At 38.6% G+C, this 26,943-nt stretch overlaps 1 long non-coding RNA gene across 1 annotated transcript; it reads left to right on the forward strand.

Annotated features, from left to right (window-relative positions):
* Positions 1-806: 806 nt before the first annotated feature.
* On the forward strand, positions 807-7,239 carry LOC144988307 (uncharacterized). The gene is made up of 2 exons (XR_013652167.1): positions 807-1,331; positions 5,703-7,239. It is a non-coding gene; the product is annotated as an uncharacterized LOC144988307 (long non-coding RNA).
* Positions 7,240-26,943: the final 19,704 nt, after the last annotated feature.

The raw sequence follows: 26,943 nt of genomic DNA on the forward strand, positions 1-26,943 counted from the left end.
AAAGAGCATAAGACACTGATTCTGTCCATCTTATCTCCTCAAGCAGGTCACTTGAAGGCCACAAGGCCCAGAACTTTTAAGCTCATTCAACGTTTTCAGCCTTGACTTTGGAACAGCAAATGGGGCAAATAAACCACTTGAGAGACGAATTTTCAATCTTGATTCACCCAAAATGGGTATTTTTTAAATCAATTTCAAAGCAAAAAAAGTCTTAGGAAGAATTAATGAAATTAAATTAAAAGCTCAAAAGAATAAATGCACAGAGAAACTGAGTCACATAAAACTAAAGAAAACCTTTAGAAAGATGGTAGATGCAGCTAGAGCTCTTGGCCCACCAAGTCTTCTTAAGTCTCATCATCAGCATAACATCAAAAGGAGAACATGTAAAAGAAGCCTGGACCTAAACTTGATCTCTGAGGATCCCCACATCTAATGTAAGTATTTTTAAAACTAACAATGATTCCCAGAGTTGTGATTATTTCTCTAACTTGAAAGGTATTTCTGATTTTCTAAACTAATAAAAATAGATACACAACAACATTATTTTAAAATGGTCAGTGGTGCTTTTGATATTTTTATCAGGATTGTTGTGAAAATATTTGTACCTACAGAGAGATTATTTCCAAAACAAATTGAATATTATGGAAAAGTGTATTCATTTCCATCATTCCTTTAAAAAAAATTAACTTTTATAGAATATAGATTCAGGGTCCACTGCTTAATTGATCCCAAGTATTTATTTGTTTCTTTTGACATAAATTGGGGTTGTTTCAATTAGTTGTTTCACCAACTAATCATCTACTAAACTCAAAGCACCTGCACAGGTTCCCCAGATGTCATTGAATGGGTTCAGTATGGTTCAATATGGAGAAGACTTTGGACTTGACAACTAGCCAGAAGACCATCATGGATCCTTTTTATAGTAAGCCACAAAAGGTTCTATATCTGAGGAGGCTGGCTGTTCACAGAGCGCTGTGTCCAAGCAGAACCCCGGAGAGTCTAATGGATGAACAAAATGTGTCAGGAGAAGATGCAGCAGCAAAAGGGATGACCATGGGCTTCAGTGGATCATCAAAAGACAACGTTCAAGAACCTGCAGACATCCAGAAAGAGTGGAATGAGTTGGAGTAACATCTTCAAAAACAGGGCCCAAAAATGGGCCACAACTGTTGGTTTTCTTGGGTCAAACCACTTCTGAACCTGGACCAACGGAGGAAACATCTCAAGTGGGCCAAGGAAAAGAAGGACTGGACTGTTGGCCAGTGGTCCAAGGTCTTTTTTTCTGTGCCTGTCATCTGGAAGTCAAAGTGCAAGGGTTTGGAGGAAGACTGGTGAGTAGCCGAACCAAAGCTGTGAGATCTCCACAGTCAGTCATGATTTGGGCTGCAATGTCCAGCGCCGGTGTTGGTAAACTCTGCTTTCTTCGATCCAACGTGATTCATTTTGCTCAGGATCTGGATGGAGTTGCAGATTGCATTTCCCAGCAGCATTCTCTATGAAATAGAGAATGTAATATTTATTTCAGAATCCCTGTATTTTGGTCAAATATTTGTCTGGGAAACAGATGAATGAATCTTTGATTAAATGAGTGAACTGGAATTCTGGGCTAAAAGTATTTTTTTTTTTTTTTACATGATTAGAAGTATTTAAAATGCAACATTTTTACATAGCCTTTACGTCATCCTTTGGATTTTCTTTTTCACATATAGTTTGGTGGGACAACTGTTCCAACGGAGAGCTGAACAAAGTCAGAGAAGAAGCCTCTATTGCGCTTCCGCACTTTACACTGAGTTCAGTTCCATTTGTCTGTTCGCGTCACAAATGCTCTGCACGTCTATTTTCTTGGAAAAGTATCGCCACAATGAAAGCTTTTACCCTTCAATAGGGTTTTCGTTCTGCAATAATTACAATAATCACAAGGCATTATAGAAAAAGCGCCCATCTGACTGTGAGGTTTTTGGTAACATTTGTCTGATATTTTCAGGTCACCCGTGTATGTTTGCTCTTAATTCACTAGAGAAAATTGGGACCATCACTAATTTTCTTTTCCTATTGCATCACTATCACTACCATCCATCCATCCATCAGTCCATGCATTGTCTGAACCAGATGAATCCCTTTTTGGCTTCATGGGGTTGCTGGAGCCAACCCAGCTATTGTAGGGTGAAGGCAGGGTACACCCTGAACAGGTCACCAGTCACCTGGAGGGCCACACACTCAAACAAGCACATTTAAGGGCAATTTATGAACACCTGTTAGCCATGAAGCATGTTTTTAGACTGTGGGAAGAAGCCCTCACATGCACAGGGAGAACACGCAAACTCCACATAAAAAGGTCCCAGCCGGTCTCAAAATAGTGTTGAATAAAAATATGATGTGCATTATCATAGAACTACTAAAGAGGAGGATGAAGGGTGGTGCGGTGGTTACCACTCCTGCCTCACTGCAAGAATGCCCTGTTCCAAATTCCGGCTGGGAGTTTGTTAGTTCCCTGCATGTGCGGGTTTTCTCTCACGGGATACAAACATGCTTCGTAGGTTATAGTTGATTCCAAATTCTCCCTAGTAGGGTGTGTGTGACTCTGCACCAGACCTGTCCTGCACTCTGCCTTTCCCCAGCAGTAGTTGGGATAGGCTCCAGCAACCCTATCACCCCTAAAAGGGATTCAGTGGGTTCAGAAAATGGATTGATGCATCAGATGATGATGTGATTAGGGCTTTTTTGGACGTTTCAGGGAAAACGGGTAGATTTTCCTTTCGTTCCACTCTCCATCTCTGCAGGTGGTGGTTTTGAAAGTTTTTTTTTTTTTTTTTGCTGCAAAATGAAAGCAGAAAGACCATGTCATAAAAGCAAGCACAGAGCGAAGAAAAAAACTGAATTCAAGGCAACATAAACAATTGATTATAGTAATGTTGTGCCTTTTTTTTCAGGGCATTTGTTGATTCAGAAGCTAAAGCCAGACTTGGTCTTTTACACTCCACTAAGTTCATACAGTCTAGAGGCTGTCTCCTTCTTGTTGCGTCTGAGCACAGCTCAGTAAGCCGAGGCTAATCCTGTCCTGCCACCGCAAATAAAACCACCAAGAACTACATACATTTCAAAAGTACAAACAAGCATTGCTTTAAGTGAGATGTACAGAGGCAAAGAGGTTGCTGGGGCAGGTCTGAACAAGTCCCAATCAACATATTTCTTTGTCGTTGCAGAAGGTCCAACGTTATCGCAGCTTAAGTGAAATTCTGGATTTCGACTTTAAACTGATGAGATCTTAGAAGTATATAGCTGCTCAAGAGTTAAGTGAACTTAAAGTCACTTCCTGCCGACAGGTGGGAAACTCCTCTTCCTTTATCTTTACTGCCTGGGAGAATGGCTGCCCCGTCAGGCGCAGGGGGAGGAGTCTGCGCCATGAATGTTTTTTCCACTGTGCTGCTGCAGGTTGGGGAGGTTTATAAAAGGCTTAGATCACAGGTGAGGGGATCACAGAGCAGACAGCGCAGGTGTTTGAGGAGTGAACTGAAGGCAGTTTTAGTGCCTTGTATATTTGAACATACTCTCAAATTGTACATTATCTTTCAGCTTTGTGGAGATGTTGCAGATCAAACGCACAGGAAACAGGTCTGCTCGCACTCCAGTCAATGGATGGATTTTGCATTGAGGCCGACCTTACAGAGATTAGCTTGCTCAGGGCTTTTATTTTTTTAATAGTAGCACAAATTGATTACTGTTTGGAGCACCCTAAAATTGTTGTTTATGCTTTATTCTGGTGGGAAAACACCTTTCCCACCTTAGATGATGCTTTTTTTTCCTCCCAAAGAACCACACCTCTCTGCGATTGGCAAAGGAAAACCTCGCATTATGATTTATACCTTCTACTTTTCATCTTTCCTGGTGATTTCATTTCTTCCACAGACGCTCTTGTGTCCCGTTTTGATTTCTTCATACCGTTGGAGGTTGACTCCCACCGCCTGACCTTTTTAAAACGCTCCAAGCAGCTATGAGATTTTGCCACATCTTCCACATTCATTGCTCCCTAAAAACTGACAGCAAGGTGTGCAAAAGCTCACCTTCTTGCTATATTGTCGAGAAGACTGCCCTCTAGACTGCAGCTCAGCACCCAAAAATGTGTTGAATTTACTACCAAGGATGCATTTTCTGTAAAATACAGAAAGTCGGGGAGAAGCATTTGTAACAAAAGTGGTCTAGACAGAGTGAGAGGTTAAAAAAATCGTATTGTCTTTGCTGGCTTTGCACATTCGTGTACACGGCTGCTAGTGTCTCCATCAGTGTGTTTGTCTGATTGTGTGTCTGGGTCGGAGCTTCAGCGACGTGACACACAACAGACCAACATGGGAGGCAGCTCTGCAGATGTGGAGGCAGTTTGCAGTCTTCCTCTGCTGAAATAGAAGTGCAGAAACCTCTGTGTGAGACTCTAATCTTAACGCAGCAGTTTTCGCACTTATCAACATGAACTGTGAACCTTTAGCTCTGCCTGTTCAAACCATTGGCCATAAAAATCAGCATTTATCAGGTCATCCTTCATGCCAACAAAGCTGTTGCTAAGAAATATTGTTGCATTTTTAGAGTCTAAAGATAAACTTTTGGATGCTTAAAACCATTTAATTCAAATTGACAAACTCTTGATTTAAATATAAATAATAAAAGCAGCCTTGAAGATTATTAAATAGCAACTTTGCTATTTTTGTTTGTTTTTATTATTCACTGAAAAAGTGATTAGGAAAAGTAGGAATAAAGTAGATTTATCTTCATTGAAAAGGAAACTTTTATAATCTGACGACCTCTGATCTTAAAGTTTTTATAAATTACATTAAAATACCTCAAGAAAAATAGAAGAAAATAAAAGAAAACATGAAAAACCTTTTCAGCAGGTTTACTTGTTCATATTCTCAACTTTATTTCTGCTCACAAATGTCCTTGTATGATGAAAGAAGAGACACAATGAATGTGAAACACTTCGTTTGACCTAAAACAATAATTTCTCACATCTAATCCAGTTTTCCTGAGTTTTGTTTCTCCCTGAAAATGTGGCAGATCAGCGTGTGAGAGGATCAACAGATGATTTGGGGGCCAACAGGGGGCACTGGGGGCCTAATCCACAAGACAGGGATCAAGCAAATGGATTTTCTTCCACTGTACCGCTCTGGCCCGATGCTTTGTTCAAACCTGTAAACAAAGGCAGATAAAATATTTACGACCCCTATCTCATTTGTGGATAAATCTGAGTTAAAGCTGTAATCAATCTGTTGCTGGTGAGGCAGCAGAACCCGTCTGCTGCTGCCTGAACATCCGCAAATCAGAAAGATCAGGATTTGATTAGCGCCCTGGGCAGAAACTACCTGCAAATCAATCAGAAGTGAAGTGCTCCTTCAAGAGCCCAGGCAGTTGTGCCTCTTTGGGTGATCACATGTGTTTGATACTATTTGTGCGGCCACATACAGGCTTTTCCTTGAATTTCTGAACGGATTGCATTTGTCCCAATCAACTACTTTAAGAGGCTTTTCTCTAATTGCGAGTTCTTTTGCCTCTTTGCTGTGTTTGCTGTTCCGAGTTATGATAAAGCGCATTGTTTCCACAAATTATGCAGCGCAGAAAGACTGACCCCGCTCCTTCTTTCTACCTATTGAGCCATGGTTACCAATGGAAACAGTGCAAGGCTAACATTTACTCCTTTGTGTGATGTATTGCAGGAAAAAAAATGAACAAAGCCCCGAAGCATACAGAGAGTGAGACAAGGCTCTGCAGAGGCTGAACTTTCCCAGCTAATGTACCTTGTGAGTCTGGCAGTGACAAAGATAAATTAGGCAAAGAAAGAGCAGGGGACACTTCAACAGCAACCGACCCTCCGACACCAATTAGTAGATTGATTATGCGCCTGAGAGAAGCGGACGCTTGTCAATCAGCGGCACACAAGGGCAGCGACAGGAAGGAGCTGGTGTGGATGTACCTGGAATGTTAAAGGAACAAGAGGCTGCTCCAGGGAATCCATACAGAAGCACTGATCCATGAGGCTCTGTGTAGCGCTCGGCATTGACACACTGAAACAGCAAAGGTGCAAATACCACTATGCCATGAAGTCTAAATACCTTCACAGGCTGCAAAAACTCAAATACCTGTATGACTGGAGGCACACAGGCCTGTTGTGGTGGCTGCCTGTACACACAGATTTCCTGTAACTGTAAGATCTTTGTGTCTGCAGTGCAGAAGGCTTTTCAAGTGCTCGTATTCTTCTTTCTGCTCCGGCACAGAGGTCCACACATCCCCACATTATCCATCAATTCCTGAGGGGCTGGGCAGCACCGTCCTCTGGATGGTGACAGTCCTGTTCGCCTTCATTTAACAAGGACATACCAGCAAGGACACGAGGTAAATAAACGCTAGTTGCTAAATATAGTGCAGCCTGTCTGATGCAAAGCGGCAAAGAAGGAGGAACTTTATTAACTCGAATTCTGCAAGCACGCAGTGTTAATGACAGAAATAAGATTTAATTATTATATGCAAATAAAAACAAACAAACAAACAAACAAACAAACTGTGGTTAAAGTCCCCACTGCTCAACGGAGCAGTGTAACACGGAGAAGATAAGGGCCAAATTAGATTTGGCTGAAGGAGGAGAGACCATTAGCTCACGATTCTCTGCCTCTCCCTTACAGTATTTGCTCCACGGTGACTTTTAAAAAGATGAGACAATGACATCATGTCCACGTTTAGAAGACCAAAAGCATAAAGAAAGGAAAAAAAAGGACAAGACCATTGCAGGAAACAGAAACCAATTTGTTAGATTAAACATTTCTCATGCCGCCGCATGATTTAGAAGGTCTGCTGACCGCAGTCACACAAGGTTTTACCTCCCTTAAGACACAGCATTCTGTCAATCTGGCCCAGGCAGAATTTCTAATTATAGGCTGCAGACGCAGGAAGGTCAAAGGCTTATTAAAAGTCAAGATTAAAATTCCCAGCGCATATTATAGGATGACTCCTCCCATGACTAACAATTATTTGCCAATTCACGCCAGAAAAGTGAGCAGCATTTTCTCAAGAGGAGTGAGTTACAGTAGAAAGGAGCTGAATAAGTGTCTGTGGGAGATAACAGAGTTAATAAATGATGTGCTGTGGGCATTTATCTGAGCTGACATCTGCCTGCTATGCTGAAGACAAATGTGTGTGGCCTTCTAATAAATATTAATGCTTTGTGATGTAGTTGGAATTAAAAGAGATCAAACAGGATTTTGGACTCACGTTGTCAATTTAGGTCAGAGTTTTAGACTTTGTGATTGCAATTTAACTTAAAGTTGCCAGCAGTGTTGTGCCTCTTCCACTCCCTTTTTACCTGTCCTCACTCTCTCCCTCTCCATTGCCATCCTGGTCAGAGCAGCATGTGACACATTCATGACAAAAAACATGTTTTTTCCCCAAAATGGTGGCTTTTCTGATGGATTTATCTCCATAGCAACTACTTCATGTTTTGGTTGCCTGTGGGTGAAGAACAGGTCTATATAATTTTTTAGAAGAATTGCCAAAAGGAAACTTTTGGATTTTCTTGGCAATGGAAGTTTTTCTTAATCCCGCCCAAATTCCTAATATGTTCATGTTGTATGTCATGTTGTTTCATTGAGCCCAAGCCAAGGATTCATGTCTTACATTTTCACAATATTACGGTTGTGATTAAGGTTATTACTTTTCCAAGCATGCCACATTAAAGCCGTTCAAATTCACCAACTTCTGATTCCAACATTTTTCCCCAAGTGGCTTCCCAATGATGTTTGAGGAGTTAGGAGGCGTTCGATTAAAATCCCCAGGAGGAATTTAAATTTGTAGCTGGTGCTAAAATTCAAGGTGGTGGCCTCTTCCAGAGGTCAAAGGTGAACAAAACTTTGGTTGGAGTTGTAGAATTAACCTACAGTGGCATGTGGATGTGAAATTTTGTGAAGGTCGCTCTAACAAACATATTTTCCCATGTTGTGAGAAAATGCCAAAATCACCAAATTTCACACGCCTTAGGTCCTGTGGTCATCCCATAATAATTTCAAAATGTTCTTTAGATGTCCCTGACACGTGTGTTTTGGTTTTGTAAATGGATTTTGATATCTTTTATAAGCCCCATAAGAGATTTTTGCCCCATTCGTTTTTTTTTTTGACTGTTAAGCATGCTGTAATGTCATAATTTCTTGAGAGAGGGGGGCTGTGGTTCCCTAGACCCTAAATTTGCTTTCACTGGGTACAAGTTCCGTGCAGATTTTGGTGAGTTATTGATTGAGCATGTGGCGATGGCGACATTTTTAAGAAGAACTGCGAAAACAATCTAGTCCTTGCAGTCCAGGACTGCTGCCGGCCATAATTAAAAAAGAACAAGTACTAAAAATGCAATTATTTACAGAATGTGGAAAAGTTTAAAATCCAAAAGGACAAATTTCTTGGATATTTATGGTTGCTTAATGGGAAAATTGTTGACATACTTTTTGTTTGTAAAGGATTCAAGTTTTCTGAAAGTCAAGCCTTGGAGTAACGTGTCTTTGTGGCCTGGAAGCAGCGTTACCATGTCAAGGCGGGTCACCACAATAAACATCTTTTTCTCCGAAAGCCTTCTTTATGTTCACTCCCTAAAGGAACTCCCAGAAGACGTGCCGACAGACGCCTTAGTGGGCTGGCTAAGCTGTTGCTGGTAGACACGGTCTGCCATGAACCAAGGCCATTTCAGTCAACAGGATCGATCTTAGTTGACAAAATAAAAGTCTCTCTTCTGTTTTTTTTTTTTCTGTTTCCTCCATGCATTGTTTCCAGAGGTGTCAATCCACCTCCTCTCTTTTAATATAGATCTAAGTTCACCTTCCTTTATGCTATGCCACCTTAATCAAAATTGGAAAAAAATTGATTGGACAATAAAGACATGACACTTATTTAATCAGCTTGCTCTGAGCCGGGCGAATAAACGCACACATGCTCGCTCTGTCTGGTGTGTGGATAATGAAAGCTGCAAGGTGAAAAAGCACTTTATCAAATGAATGACTGAAACAACGCCGACCATAGTTATTATCAGTCCAGGCTGCAGGCTGAGACTCCTGTGAAGACAGGGATGCTGCAGAGAGTAATCTCTAACTGGATTTAATTGCTGGGTAGAGAGCGGCTATAAGGAGGATGGGGAGTGATTGAGGGGGATTGCCATTTTATGAAAGTAAACATGATCTGTTGCTTCCATGATGCCTTCCTTACATGTGGTTTCTCAATATCAGGTCATCTTCCTCGCATGTGTTCCTTATGAAGGTAACTGCAGGGGGAGAGAAGTATTAATTAAGGTTGTGTGGTTGAAGGGGTATCAACGTGGCATCACATTTTGAGTTTTGCCCCCTTTGTGATTCTTCGAGTTCAGGCGCAGGACCGGGCATGTTTTTTGGTCTGAAGTGATGCTTTCAGGGTTTTAACTCTAAACAAATCCATTCTTTTGCTTTTAATGTATTCACAATGCAAGAATAGCCCTCCCTGTGGCCTAACATCCACACAGTGATCAGTTCACCAAGCCGCAAATACATTTTTTGTTTGTGCTTTGCAATTCTTAAACAACAGTTGGATGATTTTGTTTGGCCTATTATCATATGATGGGGTCAATTCAGGGAGAAACTACCATTTTTCTATCAAAAATACACATATTTTTATTGATTTCCAGGAAAGTTTTTTGACATTTGCTGATTTTAGCTTTCACTTTAAACTGCTTTTGATGCGTTTTGCCACAAGGAAGAGGAAGTTGAACACACAGGTATCAGTAAGAATTACAGGCGGGTTCCTGCAAACTGTCAGCCACACTTTCTTGTGGCTGACTAAGTAGAGCTGACTGTTGTCGAAGATGAAGGGCAACCATGAAGTTTTACATAAATGATCATGGATGATCTTTTTTTATGTTCTCTGCTCCAACCTTTGAACACAGGATGTGTTTCCAATGCGAGTAATTAACTCAGGGCATGGAGATTTTCATCCACAGCCTGTCAGTGCTTTTATGGACGTTACCAAACCCTGCAAATTAAAAATCAATGGTTTGCAACATTATACTCCCAATTGAATTATTCTAAGGGAGTGAGGAGCAGTTATTATTTAAATGGCATAATCAGGTAATCGAACAAACCTGATTCAAGCCAAGTTCTAAGACTCTCTGACCATTTACACTTCTGAAAAACCTTCCGGAACCATCAGCTCTCCGCATTTTTCAGGGAGGGCAGCATATTTTCCATCATTAACCAAAGACATAATGAATTAAAAAGCATTTTTGTGCTGTAGATTCTGCTGACCTTCTGCTTGTTTTATGCTATGAAAGTAATTTTGTGCCATTTATATTATCTTGTGTGAAGCAAAAAAGGCAATTGGATGAAAGATGAAGCGAAGAAAAACCAAAGATTGTTTCTTTTTACACAAAGGGATGGCTTCCCTACTTTTAATCTGGTATTTTTTTCTTACTTAAGTAATCAGAACATTTTTTTTTTCAAAGAATAGCTGAAAACAACAAAATAGAGAGTTTTTATAGCAGCTTTTGTGAAATCTCACACCGGAAATAAAGTATATTCATTTTTCCTACTGGAAGTTCAAATAAGTTTTTTATTGCAAACTCTCCAGATTCGAAACAACTTTAAATGTACAAGTTAAAAGAACAAAACATTCCATTAAGACAACTACTTTTTGGCAAAACCAACCAAATGACAAAGGCATGTTCCCAACAAAACAATACTTCTTTACGTCTATGACATGTGATTGGTGTAGATAGAGGTATAGAAAGATCATGAGTTGGGCTATTATAACAAAACAAAAGCAAAAGACCCTGGAACGAACAAAGATCTCTTCCATGTATGTTGTCCTGATGGTGCTACGGGACTTTAATGTTTTTAAACTTAAAAAAAGGAATTCTTAATGGCATTAAGCTATGAAAAAAGGTACATAAAAAAAAGAGCCTTTAGAATTTTCTCAAATCGCTATACAAAGAACATTATAAGAACAGGATCTAACTAATGCAGAAATGACAATACGGATAATCTTAATATTAGAGCTGTCTGAATCATTCAAAATTTGTTTTTTGGTCTTGAAAATTCCAATAAAGTGTGTTGATCAAAACAATAAAAAAAAAAATCTGCGAAAGCTGTAAAGGACCCACCCAGCCCACACGGGAGATCCAGGAGAGAGCAAGGCCGCCCACACCTGCCCAGGAGGAAGACGCCCAGGAGAAGTGGGGATCCCCAAGGAGTGTTGCCTCAGTGGAGACCCCAACCTGCTAAACCTCCAAGGTCCCACACCAATAGTGCCCCCCCCCCCCCCCACCACCACCACCACCACCACCAATACCGAAGATGTCGCAGGCAACAGCGGGACCAATACTCAGGTGTTAAAGGGTTAAGGGACCCTCAGCAAAGCTGGAGTCAGAAGGTGGAACCATCTGAAGACGGTGACAATTGCTGGAGTGGAAACACCTTAGTCAACTATAATACACACATAAATATGTATGTATTTTGCAGATTTTGATGGCCTGGTCATGCAAAAGAGTTGTGTTGGTAATATTACTATGACCTTTAAACTGTTACACTCCATTCCAGTTCAAAATCAAACTGTTTTGTGTTTTTGGTTTAAAAATAGAGCCAACCAACAAAATGATGTTCAATTTATTTACTTTCTTCCCTGCGAGGGACAGGTGAACCACTGAGGTTGTACCTTACCTTCATTCAACTGTGGCTGGGATAGGCTCCAGCATTCCCATGACCCCAAAAGCTATTGAAAGGGTTTGGAAAACGAATGCATGAATAAACAATTTCCATTCAACCTCTTACTCTTTCATTGCACAGGGTGACAGTGGATAGAAATGACTAACTTTAAACAGGGAGAGACCAAAAACAAAACTGTAACATCTGCAAATACATTGGAACATAACAATAATGATAACAATAATCATAATAATAATAATAAAATAGAGAGCAAAGATTGGACAAAGAGGGTAGAGAAGCTTCTTTTTATAGACTAATTCTATGATAAAGTGCTAGAATGTGGGAATAACCCATGGTCATAAGATAATTAACAAATAATTGTTAATAGGAAGAAATGCAATCAATCACATCTTTATGTGTGTTTTGATAAATCTGTATAGATTTTGTAGGAAATGTGTATCTTGAGTTAAAAGAAAGAAATCCATAATCCTCACTGAGTAAGAAAAAAAATCAAATAACAGTTTATGATTTATTTATTTTTTTAACCTAAGCCAATTTGTCGGTTGAGGTTTTGCTACTACATAAAAAACTTCATTTGCTTATTTACTAAAAAGAAATGCCTGATTGGATGAAGCATTTGTGTATTAAAGCTCCCAGCAAGCTTCAAACAGTCAGATAAATCAAGCGTTACACACCGAGCCATTAATCCAATAGATGTTGACTTGAGCCACGGCTGGAAACTGTCGGCTGCAACAAATTCTCAGTGCTCCGTTTATGGCTGTGTTGGTCAACACACAGCCATAAGCACTTCTACAGGCGTTTTATGCACACTCAACTAGCCTTAAACTTCATTGTAAACATTGGGGAAAAAAAAAAACAGAAAGGCCACAGCTAACAGAAATCTTTCAATTTTAAGACAGGTGGTTATAAACCAAGCTAACACTGAGCATTATGATCCCGGTTTGAACAAAGACAGAGTGACTTAAAAAACATTTATACAAATAATTGGCTTGTTTGTGATGGCAGCAAAATTGAAAGTTAATTAAAAGTTCACAGCTCCATCAAAACATCTGTTTTTTTATGTAAAAGGTGTGTTAGTATGCAAACAAAGTTTGTTAAAGTCTTACAAAAAGTGATTTTCTCTGTTACAGTTATGGAATATATTGGGATACAGTGATCCCTCACGGTTAACCTTTTGCAGTTGTGTTGTTTTGTGGATATTTTTCAGTGCAACTTTGTAGCGCAAAGCGCATTATGCTCTGCATCATGATTGGCTGTAGCCGTTGTAAATTAAGCTCCTCTATGCTGTGTCTGCAGAACAGAATGCATTCAGCTTGTCAAATCTACATAAATCTTCGATCACTTACAGATCTTTACTTTCATTCTATAATAATGGAAATGTCTTTCTATTAAGGTTTGAACTTTGAAAGTTTAAACAGGAGAGAAAAGTATGAAAATGTTCATGTCTGTCTGAGAAAAGTGCATAAAGTGCTTAGTGAGGAGTTTTCCTGCCTCTGATAGAAATGGTGATTTTTGGTATTTTTTATTTTATTTTATCTTTTTTAATTAAGCTTGAAATTTCATTTTCTTTATTTAAATAGACTTGAATTAGCAGATGAAAACATGGTATTTGAAAAAGCTTGTAGTTGTGACATAGAAAATAAATGAAGCTCCATTCTGATGCATCCACTTGTAGACGACTAGATCCATGTTCGTCTTTGTTTTCCTCATCTGAACAGACATCTGGATCAAAACTGTATGACTACATAGCTCCAATATTGCCATTTTTGTTACACCAGCAACATTAGATTGGGGCTGTAAGCTAGCGTATAAACAGATAGGTGACGAGGAGTAGGGTTGGGGTTGCTCCACACCAACTTCAAAGCGAATTTGTGATGAACTACTGCAGCTCTGCAGAAACTATGCCCAGCTCCGCTCCATTCTGATGCATTCACTTGTAGACGACTAGATCCATGTACGTCTTTTTCACTGCTTGGAGTCTCATGAATGATGTTAAATAATATTTGTCCAAACAAATTTTGTTTAAATAATTTTGTGCAAACCCCACTGACATCTGAATTTGCACTGTTATGGCTGCAATCCACCAGGCTCAATAAGTCCTTGATTATATTATGATTATGCCGTTTTTAGTCAAAATTTATAAAAAAAAAAAAAAACCTTCTGTTTTCTGGGACATAGTTTCTGCAGAGCGTCAAGTGTCGGAGTGGATGTCTCCCTTACTATCACACATAATTGAGCGATCTATTTATGTGCTGTCCTGCTAACTTACAGCCTCTCACTCCCCCAATCTAACATTTCTGGAATGGAGCATTGAGTTTGTAGCTGAGCCAGTGTCACAAATTAAATTTAAAAAAGAAATTGATTCACAATGATTTGATCAAGAAATAATCAGTGTGAATCAATTTCAAGCTTAATTGACTTCATATGTGTTCCCCTTCATCAGAAAAATGAACATGTTAATAATACCAAAAACACATTTTTCATTGGATGGGGTCTTTAATACATAAATAGTTCTGCTGTTTGTATAAAAATGGAATGCATACACAAGCGATGACTTTGTCTTCTAAAAAAACAAGAATTTCTGAGTTGTTAAATTTCCATTATTAAAACATTTGGGGCTACACACATTATTTGTTTTCAATGTATGGCTGTAATTGAAACACAGACAACCATTAGCCATAAAATGAGTCTGGGAGAACCTAAGATATATCTGTTAAATAGAATTAACTTCAAAGGGCTGAGACAGCTGCTGGGAATGTTTAGAAAAATCGAAGGAAGCTTGTCATTTACTTAATAAATTGCATCGGTTTTTAGAATCAGCATGCATTTTAATGCAGGGATGTTAATGAGGAAACCTGTATGTAAGCATAAAAATGTATTTAGTCCTAATTTTATCTGTCAGAAATCCTGGCCCCCGAATGTTGCAATGTTGCCAGTTTTAGCTTCCCGGTGCTTCTGATGCTGTGCAGCCTGAGCATCTCCGTCTCACCAGCAGTATCGATGATGTAATGCTCCAGACAAATATGATATTACATCATCTGGACTGAGCCTGGGTAGAGACATGATCTGCACAACCAAACGAGCCGCACACATCACGGATAATTAAGCTTTTTGCTGCTCAGCCTCCATTGTTGACATTCAGCAGCCTTTCAGAACTTTTGAATGCGGTGCTAATTTGGAGAAGACGATTCTTTTTATCATTCAGCAGATGTTTTTCAATCGTGTGTAAGGCTGTGGGTGGAAATTGAGTATCTCAGGATAGTCTAGAGGAGTTTTTATATGTTGGTGGGATTTTTCTTTTTCTGGGGAGAGCAAATAGGGAAGCTTTCAGTGACGAGGCCAGCATGCAGGAGGAAGCAATGGCTCCACTAAAGTGTTGGTTGACAGTTTATAGTATAACATCGGTCTGGGGAAGTGCCTAATGTTTGTCTTTGTTGCGTTTTTGGGATTACTGATGGACAGAGATGTTTGGACTTTAGTCTAGTGCTGCTTTTCTACTTCATCTTTTTATCGAATATGCAAATACAAAATAAAATTTCCTAGATTGCTGATTGATAAAAAAATGCTCTCAAATGTTTTTTTCATTTTTTGCATGGCTGGAATTTTGTTCTTATCTTTGCAGGCTCACAGGCAAAAGAAGAAAGTAATCTACTGCCGTATAGCCATAAGTAGTTTAGTTGAACAAGTGACAAGAGTGGATCTGAAGATAGTGGTGTCCAAGACAGCAAATATTTACCTCTCTGCTCTGAAGTGCTTACCAAAGTACACTCACTCTGGAAGACTTCTGAGAAATCGCTTGTAATAATACGTAGATGATAACTGCGGAAGAGAGCTTGCAGCTTGGTTTCAGTTCTTGCATTAATATCTTTGTAAGCTCAAAGAAGTTAATATCAAGAATTAAAGGAAAGCATTAAAAAAAAGAGGATTAGGATCAGGATTTCAACAACGCCTGTAAATATTATCTGTCTCAACAATTTGACATTTCCTTTTCTAAAATGCCTCAGGTCACGCTCTCAAGCAGTCTCCTCTTTCAGTTTTTACTTGGCCCTCCATAAATCCCAATACATGCAAGCATAAGGAGAGCAGTCGTTTGGTAGCACATCAACTGGGACATTCCTGTGTGATTTGTTTAAGCCTGCATTGTAAAGTAAACTATAAAACAGTTTCTAGTGTGTTTTAAAAAGTTTCTATATTTATGATCTGCAATATTTTAAATCTAATTTATCACCAAAAGCCTGTCTTGTTTAACTTTTCAGAATAAAAGTATCAAGGTTTTCACTAATCAACTGCTCTGGAATGACTCTCTTGCAGCCTTGCGATTGCTCTGATTGATGGTTACAAAAATATCAATTTGAATGTTAATCTAGATCTTTGTAGGAGATAGAAATAGCCAGAAATATATGTTTCTATAAAACCCTGGACATATGAGCCCACATCTATGCCACTGACTTTACTTCCAGCTGCCACATTTTATTTGCTTCTCTATCACAAGTCAAATATAGAAAAAAGCCCAGCTTAAACACAATCATACCTACTGCTCCGATTTAATTCCTCTGTTAACAGAAACCTGCACTCAGCAGCTTTCCAGGTTTGATCTCTCTTATCCCACTGTATCCTGTGACTTAGTGCAATTAAAAACTAAAAACACGATAGTAAAAATGATTAGCGCGATGATGAAATGGGATAAAGTTTGGACCCAAACTTGCATCTACATTTATATAAACAGTAAAATGACATTTTATTCCACTCCTATGGATCCTAGAAAGCTTCTTCTCCCAAACCGCCTAAATTCTGCCATTTCTGCTGAAAAACATTGTTTGTATATATGTTTGAAATATATTTTTTGAGATCTCAATGATGTGAATATTTTCCAAATGGAACCATATAAGAACAAAATAAGAACAAGAGACAGAAATGGTGAGTGTTGTGCATTTTGGATTAAAACAAAAGTCCTAAATATTCCCTGTGTTTTTGGACAGGACTTTGAAACAGTCAGGTCATACCAGTCAGGTCATGACAGTCATACCTTGCACCCTGGGATATTTGTAAGTATATCTGCCGGCTGCTTGGACAGAAAAATATTAATTCCTAGATTTATAATGCATTTGGCTGTAAAGGACAGGAGTTATTCGATTTCAAAGGATATTGACCCTTTCTCACCAGAGCTTAAGCTCCAGTGTTGACATTCCTTAGACCACCATAGCACTTCGTCTGTTTGCGCAATCAACGGGAATCAGCTGATTCTGAAATGGAGAGAAACAGCTGTGTGTTGATATCCAACACTTTATAGTAATGAAGTTCTCACGCAATCATCAGCTGATTCTGTCACAGAGAAAAGCGGCTTATGCCATTATGCACCACTTTACATTAGTAAAGTGCTTTCAGTAAAGTTATATAGACAGACAGCAGTGGATGCAATTTATGCATCCCTGAGGGAAACCTGACAATGAAGATGTCGCTTTGCATAGTAAAACTAACCTAATTTGGCACAAAGATGCTTCTTAAACCAGGTTTTTGCAAGCCAGGAGTCTACCTAAAAATTGAGTCTGCCATGTAACAATAGTTACACTCTGGTGGCAAACTGTGTGGATTGTTTTAATGCTGTTCCATATTTTCTTTAGACCTATGATAAGTAAAAGTAGCATCTTTTCAATGTTTAATGTGAGTAACAAGGAAACAATTTCACTTTAGGCTGCACAGTGAGCCAATAACCTTTCACAAAGTTTCTCTTTTTTGCTTTTCTGCGCACAAAGATGACGACAAATAAAAAGTATGGTCAATAAAGACAGCAAGCATGTTACGGGAAATTAGCATTTGGTTGTATTACAAGTCAAAAAAATTCTTAAACTCTAAGCACTGAACCGTCACTTGAAGTTGAGATGAGCAAAGGCTTAAATAAGGTTTATAGCTTCAACCGACCCGTTTAGTGCAGTAATTATTGTGGTTAAATGCCTATTTGTTTAAAACTAGATACAAATTATAACATTGCTTTATAAAATAAAGTTCGAAATGAAATGGGTACTTCTATGCAAATAAAACGGATTGTTTTTGCCCCAAAAGGAATAACCAACTCGAGGCGTCGTGCCTAAAGTCCATTATTACACTGCTATCAACACATTAATTTTTAACTTTGATTATCTTTAACAAGATTAAGCCAAAACATAGCCTCTAATAGCATGCTTACAGAATTAAAAATGACCTTTTACCTAAAGAAAAGAAAATATAAATGATTATTGTAGCGGACAGCAGAAGTGAAGCCAAATGCAAAGTCCCTGTCTGCAGAAGATGTTCCTCTTGAAGTTTCCTCATCATCCATACGTCATGGATTGTTTTCCCACAGAGCACATTTCATACCTGCTCTGTTGTGACGCAGGCCCTCTCATATAACATACAGTAGGTGGTAAGGTATAGCAGCTTTTGTAAGCAGTGAGAGTTGTGGATTCCTCTCACAATTACACATGAGTGTCATCACTATTTATCTCAACACCCTGTAATATTATTCCTTCTCACCGTGAATTAGGGACTATGAAAATTACAGGCCGGAGGACCGGCTCTGAGTCTTCTGAACGTAAAGTGCTGATATCGATGGAGGGGTAATGGTGGAGCTCAGCCCTGAGTGTAAATACTGACTGAGGTTATTACCCATTTATTACGTTTTGGAGGAGGTAGACATATATTCTGAAATGTGATGCTGTGGGCCAACATTAGAAAAACCAAAATAAAATGTAAAAATGAATGTGAAGCATTTTCATTCAGCTTGAAAGCAAATTAAAAAAAAATCATAGTGCTCGTCGTACTTAAGACAAATTGTTGGCATTGCCTGTTTCTCACATATAATTTCACTGTTTTGTTTTTGCCTGATAACCTCTCAGGTGAGCTCAGGCTCATCTTCAGTGCTGTTTAGACACATTTTAATGAATTGATTAAATTAAAATCACGTAATTGTTTTCCTGCTTTCTTGTCTTTTTTTTCCTGTTTGAAAGTTAATTATTTCATTCGTGGCCATTAAAATAGATGGTTTGTTAGATCAGTAGTAAAAACCATTGACTGTATAAGAGAACTGGACTGAGTGAGTGTGACGTACCCCCCATTCAGTCGCTATTTTTCCATGATATGGACATGTTGGAGCCAGACGACAGGGATGGGTCCGAGTTGGTATGAGTCAACATTTATGAAGAAACTATTGTCCCCATCTGGAGTAAGCTTGTCTGAAGTCCACACCGCTTCCACCAAAAGCTGGCTCAGGAGAATCTATCAATCAAACAGTGTGAGGTGGGGACCAGTAGGCACCACATGTTTTTACTGAGGCATCTAATTGGTGAGTTTATAGCTTGAATAGTTTGTGATAAAGAAAAAAAAACATAATGAAAAAAATTAGAATGGTCATTCTAACAAGTAGAATGACTGAGTCATAACTGTTTATTTAGAAGTTTATGGTATTTTGGCTTCTTAGAACCACCAGGTACTTCCTGTTTTGGAATGCGAGGGGGGAGGGATTGCTCAGTCCAGTTCTCTAGTACAATATTCTCACGTTGATTTATTTAGATTGGGAATATACATTTTTAAGATGTGGTTATTTTGCATTAGAAACAGGAAATGTATGAGAATAGATGCAGAAAGAACTTCCTGCAAATATTGTTGGACTCATTTAGAAAGTTCAGCGTTTTTGAAAGTAAGCACAAAAACTGTGTGGATGGAGCCGTTTGGTTTTTCATTCGTGTTCCTGATTTTGAGCATGCTCTGTTTTCCCTCTGTCAGTCACTCCAGGTTTAGGTTTGTAATCATTCACAGCCCTCTTCATTTTAATTCATTGTCTACAGTGTGTGTGCATGTAAGCGTTTGGATTTCCGTTCTTCTTGTCGGATCATCTACTTTGTCACTCTTCTGTTTCTCCCTTGGTTTTGCCATGTTTTGGTTTGTTATTTAATCTTTAGGTTTCTGCCACCAAGCCTCCTACAAACATATATTGGGTCCTACAGCATCAGTTCTCGACAAAAAACAAGAAGAAATCCCTGTACAAACAGGACATGGTCAAGGACACAAAACTAGAGAGCTTATTGAAATTCTACAAAAATAAACCCCCCAAAATGATGGTCCTCAATTTACAATATTTTAGGGAAATGGTCACAACATTTTTGGTTATTGCAAATTTTAAAAAACGTCACAGTGTGAAGTTTACTTTTAAGGTTGTACGTTTTGCTGGAACAAATATTTTCCACGCTTACAAATGAAGACAGTGCATATTCGCAGGCATTTTGAGGTAAAAATTAAAAATATAAACCAAAACACCAGTGATCTTAAAAAATAAATAAATAAATAAATATTCTAGACAAATCTATTCTAGAGTCATTTATAAGTGACCTTTGAGTTATTAACAGTTCGAATATTTGTATTAAAATCTATAGTATTCAGTGTGTAGAAAATATAGTAGGCAGTCAAGCTTTGATTTTCTTTTCAGGATTTTTTTTTGTTTTGTTTTTTTGACCAGGTGATCTTTCCGGTTCCTGGTTTGTCCTAACATCATATGTCTTATAAAACACTCTAAATACGTATGTTTGGTAAAACTGTAATGGAAAATAAACCAAGCTATATATCATAAAAACAAGCACAGTTTTTATTCCCCAATTCAAAAAACAAAAAAAACTTTGTTTTGCACCAATTTAGCCATTTAAACATAGATTAGATTAATGTAATACTAGTTAAAACAACAGAAGAGAAAAACTGCCAGCTGGTAAAGTTTAGATTTAACATGATTTCATAGAATCATTACCAAACTGTTTGTGCGAGTCTTTGAAGTGAAGTCTGCGTGAAAGGTCTCGAGCAACATTATGAAAAAACAAAATGTGACAAAAGACGCCAGCTTCTATTGAACAGCAGAAATCCTTCTTAGAGCTAAAATGAAAAAACATTTCAGAACATCAGCCGGCATCTTTTAGTTCTTTCATGATTGCTGTTCTGGTAGGCACTCCTAAAAAGACTGTTGTTGAAAGAAGTAATGATGCAATGCAACTGTTTCTGCACTCTGCATGCCTTGGTATTCCAATCTTTGATTAAAAACACTAGAGAAATGATAAGGTTTGATTTTATTGACATCTTGCTGTGGAGCACGCAATGGTATGCTAAAAAACACCAAGGTGTGTAGTGAGGAAACGTGAAATGTGATTGTTTTTAAGATAGAAACGGCGAAAATGAGCCCATCTGACAAAAATGTTCAAATCACGGCACGGTCACGGCAGATGTTCGTCCTTTTGGAGTTCTGCTGGAAGTTTCTTTCTAATCTTCCATTCTCTCTACTGTCACCTTCTGCTGGATGGAATTACACCAAAAAACACTTCATATGCCATAAATAGTATATATCTATATTGTGAGTGGGAACTCTATGTCTATTGCAGATGTTGATAACACTTTCTTTGGATATTAAGGACATGTTTTGATTGATTTCCCTGTTATTACTTTCAGTGCTATGAAAATCTAAATGTATTCTGATTTATCTGACCTATGAAGTGGCAGGGCCTACTCCTGGTCAGACCGCAGAATATGAGTGTGTGAGCTCATTGATTACATATCATATTATATATCATATTATTCTATTCTTTTTAAAGACAAAGTTTTTTGCCCATAACAAGTCCTCTTTTTGATGTTATTTCATTGAGAACATGAAATGTTAAATTACATTTTCCTATGTCACCTTTTTTATTAAGCTTCAGTAATGCCAAAAAAGTTCCAGAGTGCTAATTTATCAGTTGCAATAAGTATTCTGTTTGGCACACAACTTAAAGACCCACTCCGATCATCTTTTGATCTATTTTCAAAACATTCCCAGTGGTCTTTTATTTATAATTATGCTGTTTTTAGGCAAAATCATGAAAAAACATTATCAAGGACATAGTTTCTGCAGAGCTGTGGGGTTATTAGAAATATACCTCTCAGTTCTGGGTGTGAACATTGGCACGGATCAACCCCGCCCGCACTTCCCCTCACTGTCGCCAAGTACGCTCTGTTTACATGCTCTCCTGCTAGCTTACAGCATAATAAATATGTTCTTTCTCCAACAGCATTTTTCCGTCTGCTTCTGATTCTCAAAAAACTCAAAAATGCAATGAAATCTACATTTTCTTAATTTATGTCCTCCATCATTAGAAAAATGCCACAATGCCACGTTAAAAGACCAAAACTCGATTTTCATTGGAGTGGGTCTTTAAAGCAGTACAGATTAACTTCTAAATTCTCATGCTGATTTTGAGAGACTCTTGGAAAGGTGTAGAGCAAACAGAACTTAAAACAACTTAAAACCTAGTTAAATATCTTGAATGTCTCAAACAGTTTGCTGTGTAGACACTTAATCAGGAAACTGAACTAAACTGCATTTCTGCATCAGATAAGAAAAGGACAAATGTTTTTCAGAAATGTTTTCCCCCCTGATTTATCCCTTACATTGACATTTTCTCCCTACCATGATAAAGGTGAAGAGGATTTCATGTAATCCATAGACACCAGTGAAGATCAAAAATCAACGAAGACAAAAGGTTTAGCGCACATTGGGTGTGGGGTCCAGATGACCCCACACCCAATGTTAAAGTCCCTAGGATCGCACAAGGGTTAAACTGTGAATTATTGTGATTTTATTGCAATGTGCCTCATTGCAGTAATGCAAACTTCCACCTTACTAAATTGCAGTAGGGATTACATTTATTATTTTTGCGGTGACACAGAATTTTGGTCAGGAAGTGCATGAAGAATCTGAATCCCTTTAGGCTGATTGGGCGATATCGGTGTCTGGCGGCGGTTCACGCTCCGCTCAGCATCGCTCCCCAGCTGAGGACTCGCCATCAGTCTGAAGGTTGCACTTCTTTGCTACATTTTCAATCTGGCAATCTGGCAAGCCTGGCAGCTCTTCTATTCACAGTTAAAAAGCTGTTAAATTTGTTTTGGTTAAATTTGGATGTTCTCGTTACGCAGAAAAGCTTTCTTGACACCCATTTGGAAGGGTTACGATTTTTTTTTTTCCATCAGTGAGCAGCCTCTCTCCCCTCCCTCCACCTTCACTTTTGCTCCCCTGTTTGGCTCTCCTCTGCTGACCCTATAGCTGATATCTTTCAATCGAGCACTCCTGTCTTTGCAATCACAGTGTTATTGTTCATCTCATGTTGTGGAAAGCCCTTTTGACAGAGCGCTGTGATGAATCACCTGGCTAAAGCTTTTGGAAAAGGAGAACTCAGATTCCATCGCCCTCTTTCTACTAGAATTGAAAAAACAACAACATTCAATTCATTTCTCCTGCTCTTTCATGTCTCCTGCAGCTTTTTTCATTTCTTCCATAGTGTTTTAAAAGTTATTCACTGCAGGCCCTCCCCTTTTCTTCTTGCAGGGCTTCACAAAGCAAATATCTAGCAGGTTTAGTTCATAAAAGAAGTGCTTTTACTTGCTTAAGGTGCTGACGGCAAGACACACTCTGTTATGTTGGAGGCTTAGAAAAACAAAACTTCGCAGGGTAAGGTCTCAGCCTCCAAATTAAGTGGCAGAGGTTGCTAATTATTTTCCGCTCACCCTGTGGACAAATGAATCCCCTTGCACTATTGTCCCATAAGCTGTGGTAATGTGGAGAAATTTGTGCTCTTTTTCAACTTTGACACATAATTCAGCAGGATTTTTTTGCCCCCCCCCCCTTCTTATATCAACTCCTAAAAGTGAAAAGGGGGACAAATATAAACTTGCAGGATGAGCATGTGAGCACACGATCGAATCCAAGGTTTTCAAAAAAACACACCATGGAAGAAACTGACTGTGGAAAAAGTGCAAATGACACTCCTTCAACCCAGCCACCTGTGATTCCACTGTGACTGCACAAACCGCTTTTAAATCCTCCTGAAAGGTGGTTATAAACACCATTAAAGATATGCAAAATATACTACAGTGACTGGGAATCATGCAAACTGGCTGCTTAGCATCTCTGGGGTTGGATAAAGGTAAAAGATGTCATGCATGGCAGGCAAAGGCAATTTAGAGCTGCAGAGGCATGTGCCAGCTGTGCAGCCATGGCTCCACCCAGTACTACACACATCTGACTGATGATCCAACATTTTAAAGTTCCACTCTGGTCATCTCTTTATTTACTTCTAAAAGGGTCCCGGTGGTGTTTTAATAATGATAAAGACAATTTTTTTTATCTAAAAAAAACCTATGTCCTTTTCCAGGACATATTTTCTGCAGTAGTTTATTAGAAATTCCCCTTTGAGTCGTGGGTGCGATCATTGAGGAGCAACGCCGCCACCCCTTCCCCTCCCTGTTGTTGAGAGCTCTCTGTTTATGCGCTCTTCTGCTACTACAGCCCTCTCATATCCCCAACCTAACATTTCTGGTGCAACACAAAAATGGCGAGAAATATTGGAGCTATCCACCTGTACGGTTTTGAGCCAGATGTCAGCTCAGACGAGGAAAACAAAGACCTAACGTGGATCTAATTGTCTGCAAGTGGATGCATGAGAATGGAGCGGAGCAGGGACCTGGTGGCCTGGCCTGTGTATTTTCTGTTATAAAAGACAACATTTATTTTTGTCTGCACGTGCTTCACAGCGATTTGAATAAAGAAATAATCAGGATGCAATTTTTATCTATATGTGTGTGTCCCCCATCATCAGAAAAGTCCCACAAGAACCTTTTAAAAACCCAATTTTCATCAGAGTGGTTCTTTAACTTCACCAGGATCATGCAGATATAACAATATCCAAAAAGTTTATACTTCAGAAATTCCTAATCACTCCTCCACTGATCTACCAAACATGACTTTTTTTTAACTTAACCAAGCAATTAAAACACATTTAAATGTATACACTTCACGTTGATTGATGTTTAGAAAGATATTCAAGAATACAGCGTACAGATACTTGAAAAGTCTCTTCCTTGCAGCCTGAAATGTCTTGAATACAGGGCATGTTCCAACATTTCAATCACCTTTATTTTGTCACAATTACTTTTTAGAACTTCTTTCACAGCAGCTCTGAATAAGACGATGTGTACAATCGAGACACAGCTACTTCAGCAATGCGAGGTTCGGCGGCCTGGACAAACCCTCTGCTTGTCTGCAGCGGGAGGCCTGACACCTGGGCAAACACAGCAGCCCAATGATCTGTCATCAGCTATGGAAAGCAGCACCAACCTGGTCGCTTTTGTCAGCACACAAAAGAAAATGCCTCAAATTAATTTAGCACTCGGCATTCATCTTCTGTTGAGGCTTAAGACCTCATCTAAGCTTGCGAAACGGCACGGAGCTCACCAGGCTTCATTTAAGAATTTTGGCTCTTAGGTCAGGCCAAACGCTGTTAAGACATGACATGTTGACTGTCTAGTGAAGTATGTGTATCCTGGTAATTCAGACAGTCGGTAATACCTGGGATCTACAAAGGCCTCAGATGTATTTCTATGTGTTCTCTCCTCTGATCTTCCTTTACTCAGCCTTTCCTCCGTCATGTCAGAACTGCTGAGGATGTACAAGATAATTGTCCCTGGGCTTCTTTCTCACATAGACAACTTCAAACAGTGCAGTGCCAATCTGAGAGCGCCCCAGCCATGGCTTCTTAGAAGCCCCGTGATGACACATGCAGTATTTATACTGTCTGCTGAGGTGCAGCGCTGCTCACAATCAAAATACACCTTATTTTGAAAAGATTAGCCTACATTAATCATAAAATTTCAGCTTTTGGCAATCAGGAAGTTTGCTTATCATTAAAAATGGTTAATTTTTAGGTCTCATGTTGTTGACTATAGGAAAAAAATATATGAACAACTACGAATTAAACACTATTAAGATTAATTTGGACAATTCTTAAATCAATTCGTACATTTTTTTAAAAGCAGTGAGCACTTTTTAAAAATTATTATTAAAAGAACATAATGCGAAAAAAATAGTAATATAAAATGCCAGGTCATCATTGTAAATGGGAAACTGTTCTCAACTGATCCTCCTGGTACAATAAAGGTTAATAAAAATAAACAAACTGTTGATCAAAATTCTGTTAGTCAAAAAAAATAATCTGAGAAAATCACAAAAATACCATAAGGCAAATAAATAAATAATTCTTCATTTTACAGATAATTTTTAAAAACACATATGGACTCACAAAAATATGGTATTTTTATTAATAAAAATATCTTAGCAGCTTCTGATTTAACCTCAGAAGAGATCATTTTCAGGGGAAAAACTATTGTTGCCTTACCTGCCGTGATCAATCCTGTAATGCCTGAAATTATTTCCACATTTATTACAAATATTCTTGATGTTTATTCTGTTCAAGGTTATGCTAAAAGTCCTGGATTTAATGGTACGTTGCAAAATAGTCTTTCAGGCTGTTCTTTGAATATTGAAGATCGTTTTTGTCAAACTATTTACAAAAATGTTATGAATATTTGAATTTGGAAAATATGTATACATACAGAAGAAAACAAATACATACAACTCTGGATGCCCTTCCTGACAACCCTTTAGTTTCAAGGCACAGGGAGAAGACATATAGGCAGCAGCACTAAAGGTCTTGCCTTAACACTGGTTTTTTTGGCTCATTGCGCCCCTGGGAAACATCCTACACCCAGCCAACTGATCCATCCAGCCTCCATTTCAGTACTCTTGAGTTTTTATGTAAATTTTCTTAAACCAAGAAGGTGCAGTGATGCTCCTAAAACTGTTTAAATGTTGTCAAACAGTTGAAAAACACTTCCGTAAATGGCAAATTTTAAATTCAAGCCCACAGGTTGAAGCAGCAATATTGTTGCACTCATGAAGTTTGTAAATTTTGCTATATTAGGCTCCTTTTACATTTTTTTTTTAAATTATTCACAAACAAAAACAAAATTCTTTCTCAAAAACTCTCAAAAATCATTTTTCCTACATTAGGAAAAATGATGATCCTAATTTTATTTATCCTCAGCAGAATACTCAATCGAACCTTTAGCTCTTAAATAATACGTTTTGTCACGGATGAAAGTAAAACAGCACGGCACAAAAGGAGTAACGTGAGCGCCATTTCCATGGTAACACGGTGAGTCTTGGCTGCAATCAGTGCTGCATAGCTACAACTGTCACACAAAGCCATTCAGACAGTCAAATGACGAAGGACCTTGAGAGTAACAGAGAGCCAGTGTGACGGGGCCTTTTCTTCTTAGTGCTGCATTATAAGACACACTGCTCAGACTTGATCGCACAGCAGAGGAACTTATTTTAAGCTCTTCAAACTAGCCAGCAATC

Source organism: Oryzias latipes, chromosome 20 (assembly GCF_053564925.1).
Source record: "Oryzias latipes strain Hd-rR chromosome 20, Olatipes_Hd-rR_3.1".
Classification (NCBI taxonomy): domain Eukaryota; kingdom Metazoa; phylum Chordata; class Actinopteri; order Beloniformes; family Adrianichthyidae; genus Oryzias; species Oryzias latipes.